This window comes from Pantherophis guttatus, chromosome 7 (genome assembly GCF_059756535.1).
Source record: "Pantherophis guttatus breed Tessera chromosome 7, ASM5975653v1, whole genome shotgun sequence".
Classification (NCBI taxonomy): Eukaryota; Metazoa; Chordata; class Lepidosauria; order Squamata; family Colubridae; genus Pantherophis; species Pantherophis guttatus.
In genome coordinates this window covers 64,421,079-64,433,302 of record NC_142069.1, presented here as the reverse complement: position 1 = coordinate 64,433,302, position 12,224 = coordinate 64,421,079, and the positions used below count along the sequence as shown (strand labels likewise).

General features: G+C 36.5%; 1 long non-coding RNA gene across 1 annotated transcript in view; it reads right to left on the bottom strand.

Moving 5' to 3' along the window:
- LOC148112902 (uncharacterized) overlaps nucleotides 1-3,555 on the bottom strand; it is a 61,991-nt gene extending 58,436 nt beyond the window's left edge. The window contains exon 1 of the long non-coding RNA XR_015728989.1: nucleotides 3,425-3,555. This is a non-coding gene — a long non-coding RNA (uncharacterized LOC148112902). The remainder of the gene's footprint in view (nucleotides 1-3,424) is intronic.
- Nucleotides 3,556-12,224: the final 8,669 nt, after the last annotated feature.

Below are 12,224 nucleotides of genomic sequence, written 5' to 3'. Positions count from 1 at the left end.
TTTAAAAAAATGGAGGGAAAAATATGAGAAAAAATAGCTTCCAGTGGGATTCAGTCTTGTGTTTTTTCTTTTACACCATGCTGCTTCCTTCATTATGCTGAGCATCTGTTAATGTGCCTTTGGCTTTTTAACACACTGAATAGTGTCTTGCATCAGACATCTGGTAAGAGTCACAACATGTGATATTTGCAAAACTACTATAATGTAAGTGCCTGTTTTTATTTTCCCCTCTGGACAATCATTTCAAAAGAATAGCGAAACCAAAAATCTTTTTTTCCTGTATTATTTTAAGACATTAGCTTCCAACTCACTTTCCCATGATATTACTTCATTTTGTTCCATTTCCACCCACAAGACAATCAAAATTTTGTTTCTGTGCCCAGGCCTGGGGCCTTGAGTGAGAAAGGAAGCCTGTTTCTTCGCTACGATAAGGGATTTTAATGATTTTCCAGTTGCTGTGTTATTTATTTATTTTAATATTAGTATATATTTTATTTATTTTAACACTATGAGTTGTCCAGAGTCATGTATGTGAAAGGGGCAACCATATACACTGAATAAATAAATAATTAAAATATAAATAAATAAAAAATAAAATAGCTGCTTCAGTTTTTTCTAGATGTCATACTTTAAAGTGACAACATAGTATTCTTACAAATATATATTTCTGTGCATTAAATAAGGAAGTTTGGCAGATGTTTCATATTCTATTTCAGGGTCCCCAAACTTCTGGTTAATAGACATATTTAGTATTTTGGGTGCACTGTGATTCTATGGCTGCCGGAGAAGAAATAGTCAGTTACAGAACAAAGTCATGTGGGAAAAAGAGACCAATAGTTTACCAAGAGAGATGGCTGCAACTACATTGTGCATTTGTTTAAAGCAAAACAAGAGCATCTTGTTTAAAGCAAAAATAGTAGCAATTTTGTTGAATTAGAAAGAAACTGATCTAGAAATCACATCAGTCACAGATATATAAATATTCACGGAAGCCTTTTCTTTTAATGAAAGGGAATTCAGCTCGAAATATGAAAGCCTAACTCAAACATTTTCCCCAGCTTGGAAGGCAAAGCATGCCTCTTTCTAAACCAAAAGCATCTGAAATTGTAGGATCCATACTTTCATCATCCCTAATTTTCTTAATTCATATATTAAATCCCTATTTGTGGATGAAAAGAATATATGTAATTAATTTATAAGATCTATTTTCCTATATGTAAAATGTTCATAATCATATTTAGTGTTCTAACCACTAAAACATTATTCTACTAGTAAACTGAATGCAGCACATGACCATACATTTCTTTCTGAATCTAAGATAAGCTGATTTGTACTTGAGTTATTTAGGCTAAAGTCCATAAAACAATTTGGACTTTAAGAGCAGCCACATTGATTTCAATGGAGGAACCATTCAGAAATGTTGAAGACAACCAACATAGTATTTGAACAAGTAAACAAGTTAATGCTATATGTAAATGCTTAATTACATAGGTAGTCCTGGGCACAATTGAGCTCAGCATTTCTGTTGCTAAGTGAGACATTTGTTAAATAAGTTTTGCCCCAATTTACCACCTTTCTTGCCACACTTGTTAAGTGAATCACTGCAGTTGTTAAGTTAGTGACATATCTGTTAAGCAAATCTGGCTTCCCCATTGATTGATGGTCAGAAGGTCACAAAAAAGGGGATCACATGGTCCCAGGACATTGCAACCATCATAAATGTGAGTCAGTCTCCAAGAATCTGAATTTTGATCACATGACCATGGAGATGCTGCAATGGTTGTGTGAAAAACCATCATAACTCACATTTTTCAGTGCCATTGTAACTTTGAATGGTCACTATATAAACTGTTGTTAAGTCCAGGACTATCTGTATTAGCAATACATACTTCAATATCACCACCATATTATAAATGAAAGTTAAAACAACCAATAGGTTTTGCAAGAAGTTATAACCTGATCCACCAACCAATGCAAATAATAAAAAAATATTGATCTAAATAGCTTTTGAATCAGTGCCAGAATATGCAGTAAAGATTATAGTACTTCACTTAAGTGGCACATACAATCTCTACAACACACTGCCAATAGTGAAGATAATATAAAAGACAAAAAACAATGAAGTTATTATTCTATCCCTTTAATCTACTGTATCAACTGATATATACATAAATAACCAATAAATAACTTTCATTTCATATTCATATTCATTTCATCATATTAGTGAATATTTGATGTATAAAGGTACTGCTATATTAATTTTACTTAACATTTGACTGTGTTTAAAAGGTCAAGCAGATTATGGATCATGTGTTAGACTGTAATTTTTAAAAGACATTTGAAATATAATCATTTCACATTCTATGCACTTTCTTCACACAAAATGCATGCACGTGCAGCATCAGTTTCCCCTGCTATTTCTGTTAACATGACAAGCTCAAACTTTCCAAAGAGATTTTTCAAAACACTTAATTTTTTTGAAACACATGTTCCTTGTTTATCATATGCACAAATGCTTCATGAGTAACTGACACCTTACTCATAGGAGTAAAGTTAACGAGTCTTATTAGACTCTATAGTCTTATTTGCAAGACTATAGAGGGTCTTTCTACCTATGTGTTCTTTTTCCTAGGATGGTTATACTCGTGTATAAACCTTCACAAAATATCTGGGGTGCTTGACTCAGACAAGTTGGCAGAATATTCTCCTTTGTTTTAATGCTAGTTCTTGACTATTTTACTATTGTTACTAATAAGACATACAGTATACTATTCTGGAGGCCTTATTCAGGAAGTCATGCTTATATTTCTGCCCTACTCCTCTAATAATACAATTATCAAATTATGAACATGCACATTTGAATCTTATGCTCAAAGGCCCAAGGTGCTTGGAAATATATCTCCAGATTCATAGAAGATGTAGAATAGAGATGGGATTTTCCTGTGTTGCTGAATTACAACTCCCAATAGAGACAGCTGGCATGGCCAATAGTATAAGATGCTGGGAATTGTAGTTCAGCAACAACAGCAAGGCTAGAGGTTCCCTAGCTCGTTTATATGTCACATTTAACCTTGGGGCATTCTGAAATCCAGGCTTAGATAAAATTATAATATACCTGCCCTTAAACAATAAATATTTAGGGGAATTTTTACAAATCCACAAAGATCTGTCCTTGACTCACATTATAATTCATGCTATAAATATTAATGCATGCATACTTTTCACAAATAATATTACCATTCAAGTTTAACGTTAAATTTTACCTTAAAAAAATTATACAGTATGACTTTCCCCCCCTTCCTTTTCAAGTATCTAGATAACAGTACTCCTTCCCACAGTCTGAAAAAGAATAGAGAACTAACTTCCTAAAGGCTAATGCTGTCTTATATTTAATGATCTAAATAATCTTGTGCAAACCACTTACCTCATGTATTTTAAATGTGGGCCTCTGATATGGGTCAAAATGGCCTCTGGGCCAAAGTGCCGGGTGATCAAGGGACTTCTTTCTGGGCTTATTTACCTCAATCATTTCAAAATTGCAGCCTTAACCTTAAGTGAAATGTGATAATGATGTATCCCTTTTCCCTCTCTACTCTCCATAGTCACTCATTGAAGTATAGCAAATGTGTCCTTACAGAAGAAAGGGCCAATTGTGTACTTTGTCTCCACACAAAGTACCTCTTATTGGCCAGAGAGAAGGAAAGCAGAAGAAATTCTAAAGAGATGAATTAAGGCAGAATAGTGTAAGAAAATGTTGAGATTCTGGAAAGAGTGCAGAGAAAAGCAACAAGGATGATTAGGGGACTGAAGGCTGAAACATATGGGAAATGGTTGCAGGAACTGGGTATGTCTAGTTTAATGAAAAGAAGGACAAGGGGAGACATGTTAGCAGTGTTCCAATATCTCAGGGTTTTCTACAAAGAAGAGGGAGTCAAACTATTCTCCAAAGCACCTGAGGGTAGAACAAGAAGCAATGGGTGGAAACTAATCAAGGAGAGAAGCAACTTAGAACTAAGGAAAATTTTCCTGACAGTTAGAACAATTAATCAGTGGAACAACTTGCCTCCAGAAGTTGTGAATGCTCCAACACTGGAAATTTTAAAGAAGATGTTGGATAACCATTTGTCTGAAGTGGTGTAGGGTTTCCTGCCTGGGCAGGGGGTTGGACTAGAAGACCTCCAAGGTCCCTTCCAACTCTGTTATTATGTAATAACTCTGTTATTCTATTCTACTCTATTCTACTCTATTCTATTCTATTTTAAAACATGGTTATATAATAGTATTACTGTAGAGCAGTGGTAGTCAACCTGGTCCCTACTGCCCACTAGTGGGCGTTCCAGCTTCCATGGTGGGCGGTAGGGGTTTTGTCTAATACTGAAGCACTTTCCTTTTTTTTAATTTAATTGACTTTTTAAAAAATATTCATAGCATTATTTAAAAACATTTAGGTTTTCATAAAATTCCCCGTGACAATTTAAATTTCTGAAAATATACTATTTGTATCACCTGCGCATAAGTTTAGTTCACGTTACGTAAGTGAAACTAAATGGAGCTATCGTGCGACCGCAAACAAAAGAGTCTTGTCCCAGAATAGCTCGCACATCTCCTCCCACACCACCCAGCTGTAACAGACAAGCAGAGCTGGTAGCCGGCGCCCCCCCAAACCTAATCCACGATGCACGAGAGGCATGCGCAGACAACGATACACGGTGCAGGCTCTTTTGTTTGTGGTCACACTGGTCAGTATGTAGTTAGATTTGTGAGATGAGCACGTGCCTACAGCTTCAAACAAAATATTGTGAAATATTGTGAGCCCATGTCTCAAAAAAAGAAATACGCTTGTGGCTATTTGCCAGAGTATCTGAAGATGGGTTTCATAGAATCTGCTGTAAATAAACAATATCCAATGTGTTTATTGTGTCATAAAACATTATCCAATGAGTCAATGAAGCCAAGTTGATTGCGAGAACATCTTTCTCCAAAGCATCCAAATGATAAGGACAAGCCCATTGAATATTTTCAGGAAATATATAAAAAATTTCAAAATTGTTCAACAATCATTGCATCATTTAAGAAACAACATGCTGCGAACGAAGATGGATTAATTGCCGCTTATCACATTTCACAATTAATTGCAAAAAGTGGTAAAAGCTACAATATTGGAGAAACTGTAATAATACCCTCTATAAAAGAATTTATCTCAACAGTAATGCATCAGGATATACCTGAAATTTTAAAAACATTGCCCCTAAGCAATAGCACAGTAAAGCGACGAATTGAAGAAATGGCAGTTAATGTTGAAACAAAAACTTATAAGTATTCTCCAAAACTCTTCATTTTCCATGCAATTGGACAAGTCTACAATTGCAGATAATAATGCTTTATTGATGTCATATGTACATTATTTTTGATGAAAACAATACATTACGAGAAGAAATGCTATTCGCAGTAATCTCATTACAGATACAAGAGGATTATCTATATTTAATACTGTGAAATCATACTTTACAAAAAATAATATTCCTTTGAATAATATTGTTGCATGTGCTACTGATGGAGCACCATCAATGGTAGGTCACTATCATGGATTTGTTGCTTATTTGAAGGAAGAAGTGACAAATGTTTTATGTATTCATTGTATTGTGCACAGACAACATCTTGTAGGAAAATATCTAAGTACAAGCCTCCATTCATCATTAACTATAATAATTCGAGCCATAAACAAGATCAAATCCAATGCAAAAAATGATAGAATGTTTCAACCACTTTGCCAGGACAATAATGAAGATTTTATTACATTACCTTTGCACACAGAAATTCGGTGGCCCAACGATGCCCTTGAAGTGATGTCCCGGTGCCTGGAGGCCGTACGGATCTGGATGGGGAGGAACAGGCTCAGGCTCAACCCATCCAAGACCGAGTGGCTGTGGTTTCCAACGTCCCGATATAGGCAGTTGACGCCATCACTGACTATTGGGGGCGAATCATTGGCCCCCACGGAGAGGGCTCGCAACTTGGGCGTCCTCCTGGATTCACGGCTGTCTTTAGAAGAGCACTTGACGGCCGTGACCGGGAGGATTTTTCATCAGGTTCGCCTGATTCGCCAGTTGCGTCCCTTTCTGGATCGGGACTCGTTACGCACGGTCACTCATGCCCTCGTCACCTCCCGCCTGGACTATTGTAATGCTCTCTACATGGGGCTCCCCTTGAGGAGCACCCGGAGGCTCCAACTGGCGCAGAGTGCGGCCGCGCGGGTGGTAATGGGAGCGACGTGGCGCTCCCATGTGACACCTCTCCTGCGCGAGCTGCACTGGCTCCCGGTGGTCTTCCGGGTGCGCTTCAAGGTTTTGGTTACCACCTTTAAAGCGCTCCATGGCTTAGGACCTGGTTATCTACGGGACCGCCTACTACCACCAATAGCCTCCCACCGGCCAGTACGCTCTCATAGAGAGGGACTCCTCCGGGTGCCGTCAGCCAAACAATGTCGGCTGGCGACCCCTAGGGGGAGAGCCTTCTCTGTGGGGGCACCTACCGTCTGGAATGAGCTCCCCCTGGAGATACGGAGGATCCCGGATCTGCGCACCTTCCGCCGCGCTGTGAAGACCTTTTTATTCCAGCAGGCGGGCTTGGCCTAATCTCTTCCCTTTTAAATATGTAAATTTTAATCTGTTTTTAAATTATTGGGGTGTTTTAATCTGTCTGGGCCAAAATAATTTAATTTGATTTTATCTGGTTTTTAAATTTTTTATGTCTATGTTATTTTATTGTTTGGCTGTTCACCGCCCTGAGTCCTTCGGGAGTAGGGCGGTATACAAATCGAATAAATAAATAAATAAATAAATAAAGGGTACATCTTTGGCTCGTTTTGTAGCATTATATGATAGTGTCATACAATTTTTTGAAAGTAATAATGAGACCAATCTGTGTCAACAGTTAAAAACAGTAAAGAATGATGCCTTTTATTTAGCAGATATTTTCAAGAGATTTAATGATGTCAATTTGCAGCTTCAAGGAGCTAATAAAACTCTTATAGGTTGCCAAAGTATTGTGTCATTATTTATTGACAAACTTGAACTACTTCGTTATAATCTATTGAAGAGAGAATTTCATCAGTTTCCTGAATTATCATCTATAAAAGATGATGTAACTCCAGAGGATATTGACAGATTCAGTAGCCACCTCAATGAACTTAAATTGGACATGGAAAAACAATTTGACGATATTTTGAAATTGAAGGTGTATGACTGGATGAAAAACCTTTTTACCGCAAATATTGAGGAGGCTGATACAACTTGCCAAGAAGAACTATTAGAAATTAGATATGATGAAGAAAGTAAATATAAATTCGATAATGGTGGATATGAAAACCTATGGCAAAATAAAAAAAATGCCTGTCTTATATCCAAATATGTGGAAAATGATATTCAGTTTATTGATAGCTTTCCCTACCTCATATCTTGTGGAATCATGCTTTAGTGCTGTTAATCATATTATGACCAAAGAAAGAAACTGCCTGAATATTTCTGAAAGAGAAGACCTTCGTTTGTTCCTTACAAAAATTGAGCCAGATATCCAGTATTTAGTTTCGCAGCATTAGCCTCAGGGATCTCATTAATAATTTAATTAATTAAATATAATTTCATCAGACTTCATGCTTCTATGTATGCAAAGTATAAATAAAAAGATAGATTAAACTACAGTAAGTTGTTTTATAAAGATTTATTCTGCCAAACTTAGCGGAAGTCCAACATAAAGTATTTGGTAAGTAATTATTATTATATGCTTTAACTTGCTGTAACTCTGCTTTATAAATTTTATAAAGTAAAGTTACTTCCCTACTTTATAAATCACCATTACTGTGGAACCGGTGGGCGATTAGAAAATTTTACTACTAACAGAGATACTGTTAAGGATATTGTTGTTGTGTTACCAACTAGCAGAGTAGATTGCACAGAGAAACGTTGCTGAGAGCAATGAATAAGAGATATGCAAACTGGTTTATCAAAAGCTTACTTTATAGTAGAAAAACAGTCTCATAGTCTTTAAACAAATTCCAAGTCTTTGCCAGTTAAATCAGTCAAGTAGTTACAGATATCTTCTTACTCAACAAACAGTAGTTGGTTAGAATAACAAACTCACTCTGGTTCACCAACCACGATGGTTGCAGATCCATCCAACGATGATTACAGATAACTCCTCTCCATGGTAGCTTATCATAGCAGCTTCATCATCTCATCATCTTCATACACAATGGCAGTATAGCATAGCAGCTTCATCATCAAACTGAATACGTTACAGTACCTTGCTTAAATACTCTCATAACCAGTCATTACCTAATTACAGCACGACTCAGCATTAAAGTCACATAATACATTTACAGATTAAAGTTACAGTACACTTATATTGCCTGGACAACTATTAGGCTCAAACCATATCCTAACATGCTCCCCTTTGGACAGGTCAATATATACAGTTTAGATTCTTAATCCATAGCTTTCACAACACGTTCTATGTTTTATAGCACCTTGGGCTTTGGTAAAATTATCAGCTATATTGTCTTCCGACATACAATATTCCAATTTAACCATGTTGCTTTGGATACACTGACGAACATTCAGATACCTAATGTCAGTATACTTAGATCTAGTTTTAACTGCTAAATTTGTTGCCATTTTTATAGCAGCTTGGTTGGCCTCATGTATTACAATTGGATAATCCATCTTTAAGCCAATATCCAACATTAGTTGTTTGTAATAAATCAGATCAGTACAAACTAGCGACACACATGAGAACTCCGCCTCCATAGTCGAAAGACTAATATGTTTCTGACGAATTGATTTCCAGCCAATTAAACAATTGTCTAACATGATAGCTATACCCGATGTGGACTTTCTGGTGGTCACATCAGTAGCAAAACTGGCATCAGCATATGCTCTCAATACTAAACCATTGTTAGGTTCTAAATACAATGCATAATGCATCGTCATTTTCCGATATCTTAATATACACTTTGCAGCCTGCCAATGCCTATCAGTTGGCTCTGCATTATATCTCGCTAATTGGTTTACTCCAAATGAAATATCGGGTCTTGACCAATTGCTTATATAAGATAGACTACCTATAAGAGACTGGTAGATCTCCTTACTAAATTTAGGACTTTGGATTTCTCCCTGTTGAAAATCCTGTGCCATAGGCGTTTTAGCTGGCTTACATAGCTCCATACCATAACGTTTCAACATTTGGCTTATTTTGCTAGATTGAGATATTTTATAACCTCTAGCTGTTTGATTGATATCTAGACCCAAATAATGCCTAATATTTCCTAAATTTCTGATCTTAAATTTGGTCTCTAACTGTTTAACAATATCTATGGCTTCCTTGTCAGTTTTGGTTATTATGGCTATATCATCTGTAAACAATAACAAAAATGATACTACACCATTATTTTCTCTTTTAAAGAGACACTTATCCGCTACACCTTCATGAAAACCAATCTTATTTAGCTCTTTAACTATACATTGGTTCCACTCAAACCCTGATTGTCTCAAACCATAAAGGCTTTTATTTAACTTCCAACAATCAGTGTGGTTTTGTGTTTCAACTCCTAAAGGCTTCCTCATATAGATGGTGTGTCTTAATGGAGCATGCAAGTATGCTGTCTCTACGTCTATATGGTTAATACTATATTTATGCTTAGCAGCCCATACTAGCATTGTTCTTAAAGTACTAGCACATAAACTAGGAGCAAAAACCTCATCGAAATCTTTTTCGGTCTGAGAAAAACTTTGAGCTACAAGGCGAGCTTTATGGGTTACTGTCCCATCTATGCTATTCTTAATTTTATAAACCCATCTACAACCTATTAATTTTTCACCAGGTGGCAATTTCACAGTTTCGTAAACACCTAACTTAGTTAAAGAATTAATTTCCTTACTCATTGCCTCCTTCCAAGCATTCTGCTCCTTTTCAGGATAAAGTCTGATATCTTCATAACTTGAAGGTTCAATGTTAACTTGGCAAACTACGCTTGCTTTATATCGATCAGGTGGATGCCTTTCCCTAGTAGATCTCCTAGGTAATACAGGACTTACAGCAGATGGTTCATCTGACTCCTCCCCTAAAACTATATCCTCTAAACCTACTTCCTGTTCTTCCTCCTTGATAGAGGATTTCACATCATCTAAATCCTCAGGAATATCATCAGGAATATGATGCTTTACACTAACAGTATTATTATCATGTCTATAATCTGCACGCTCTAGTTTATCCCATCCTTCGTGCTCTAGAAATTTAGCACTTGCACTACAATACACACTAGTAGTTCCCTGTGCCCAAAATCTAAAAGACCTATGATTTGATTCATAGCCAACGAAAAACATTTTTCTGGCTCTCTGTTGTCTCTCCTTAAACTAGATGGAATATGTACCCAAGCTGGGGCTCCAAATGTGTGTAAGTAACTAAGATTTGGTTTCCTCCCATGCCATAAGGTGAATGGTATTTCACCCGTAGAGGAATGAACCACGTTGTTTAACACATGGTTAGCACACATAACAGCCTCACCCCATAAATTTTCAGGCAAACCAGAATCTGCCAACATTGTTCTAGTCATGGCTTGTAATGTTTGACTTTGTCTCTCAATATAAGAATTATGCTGTGCTCTGTACGGAGCAGATGGTTTATGCTGGATCCCTGCATCCTGCAAAAACTTTTCCAATCTTTGGTTGGTAAATTCTGTACCATTATCAGTCACTAAGCATTTAACCTTAAATTTCTGTTTCTTTTCCACAAAACGTAGCCAGTTATTAATATGCTGGAATGTTTCACATTTTGTTTTCATAAGATAACAGAATCCGTATCTTGAATAATGGTCTACTATGCTCAGAATATAGCAGGCACCTCCTATGCTAGGTTTCTTGGGTCCAATTAGGTCTATAAACACTACCTCTAATGGATTTTTGGTTTTAAAACCATTAACACGGTTTGCTGGTGTAACCCTACTTTTCTGCTGACTACAGGCATTGCAATGCAGATATTTACCACATGCTTTTAGTTTTATCCCTTCAGATAACTGAACTGTTTTCTTTAACGTCCTGAAATTTAAATGCCCAAGTCTCCTGTGTAACAGATGAATACATTCATCATGTGGTTTAACATTCTTATAAACAGACTTAGATTTAGCCACCAATACTGGGTTATCCCTTAAAACAAATAAATCATTTTCTAAACTTGCAGTAACAATTTTGCCATCTTTCTCAATAAAACACTTATCATTTTTAAATGTTACTGTAAACCCAAAATTCAGTAATGATTTAACAGATAATAAATTGAATTTTAACCCAGGAATATATAACATAGGCAATGGTTCATTGCTAAATGACCAATGAGCAACACCCTCTCCAGCTACCTTAACCTTCCAGCCATTTGCTAGTTTAACATGTTGGTTACTCTTCTCCATTTTAACAAAAAATTTTCTATTCCTAGAAATTGATTGAGAAGCAGCACTGTCAACAACCCAACAATCCTGGTTAACATCAGTAGTTGAACTGGATATAGCTAAATTACAACCCTTCTTGGGTCTAGTATTGTCCCTAACAGGCATTTTCTTATTTTTACAATACTTAGCTATATGCCCTTTAGCCCCACAAGCAAAACAACGTTTTACAAAATAGGCAGTTGAATACATTTTTTCTTCTTTTGGTTGTTGCACTCTCAACTGATCCCTTTCTTGTCTTCTTTTGGATTCTTCCAATAACCTACCGGTTATGCCAGCCAATGTCAGTTCATCTCTGGACAAAACCTCTAACGAAGAAACATAGTCGTCATAACTATCGTTCAATGAAGAAAGAATTATATAAACTTGTTGTAGTTCTGAGAAAACAAGTTCCTTTTCATGCAGCTCCTGGAAAATTCTGGTCATGGATTCCAAATGAGCCATCATATCTCCACCTTTAAGAAGATTTTGTTTAAATAATCTCCGTGTGAGATAAATATGAGCACCCACAGAGTCACGAACATATAGTCTCTTCAACTTGGTCCAACACCTAGCAGCAGACTCTTCGCCATGAATATGGACAAGCTGCTGGTCACCCAGTGTTAGTCCAATAATGCAAAGAGCTCGTTCATTGTCTCTGTTAAACTTGGCTATTTTCTTTGCATCTTCTTCATCAGCAGGATTCGATGCTGTTACATCCGGTGGATTATTAACTATGTCCCACAGTCCTTCT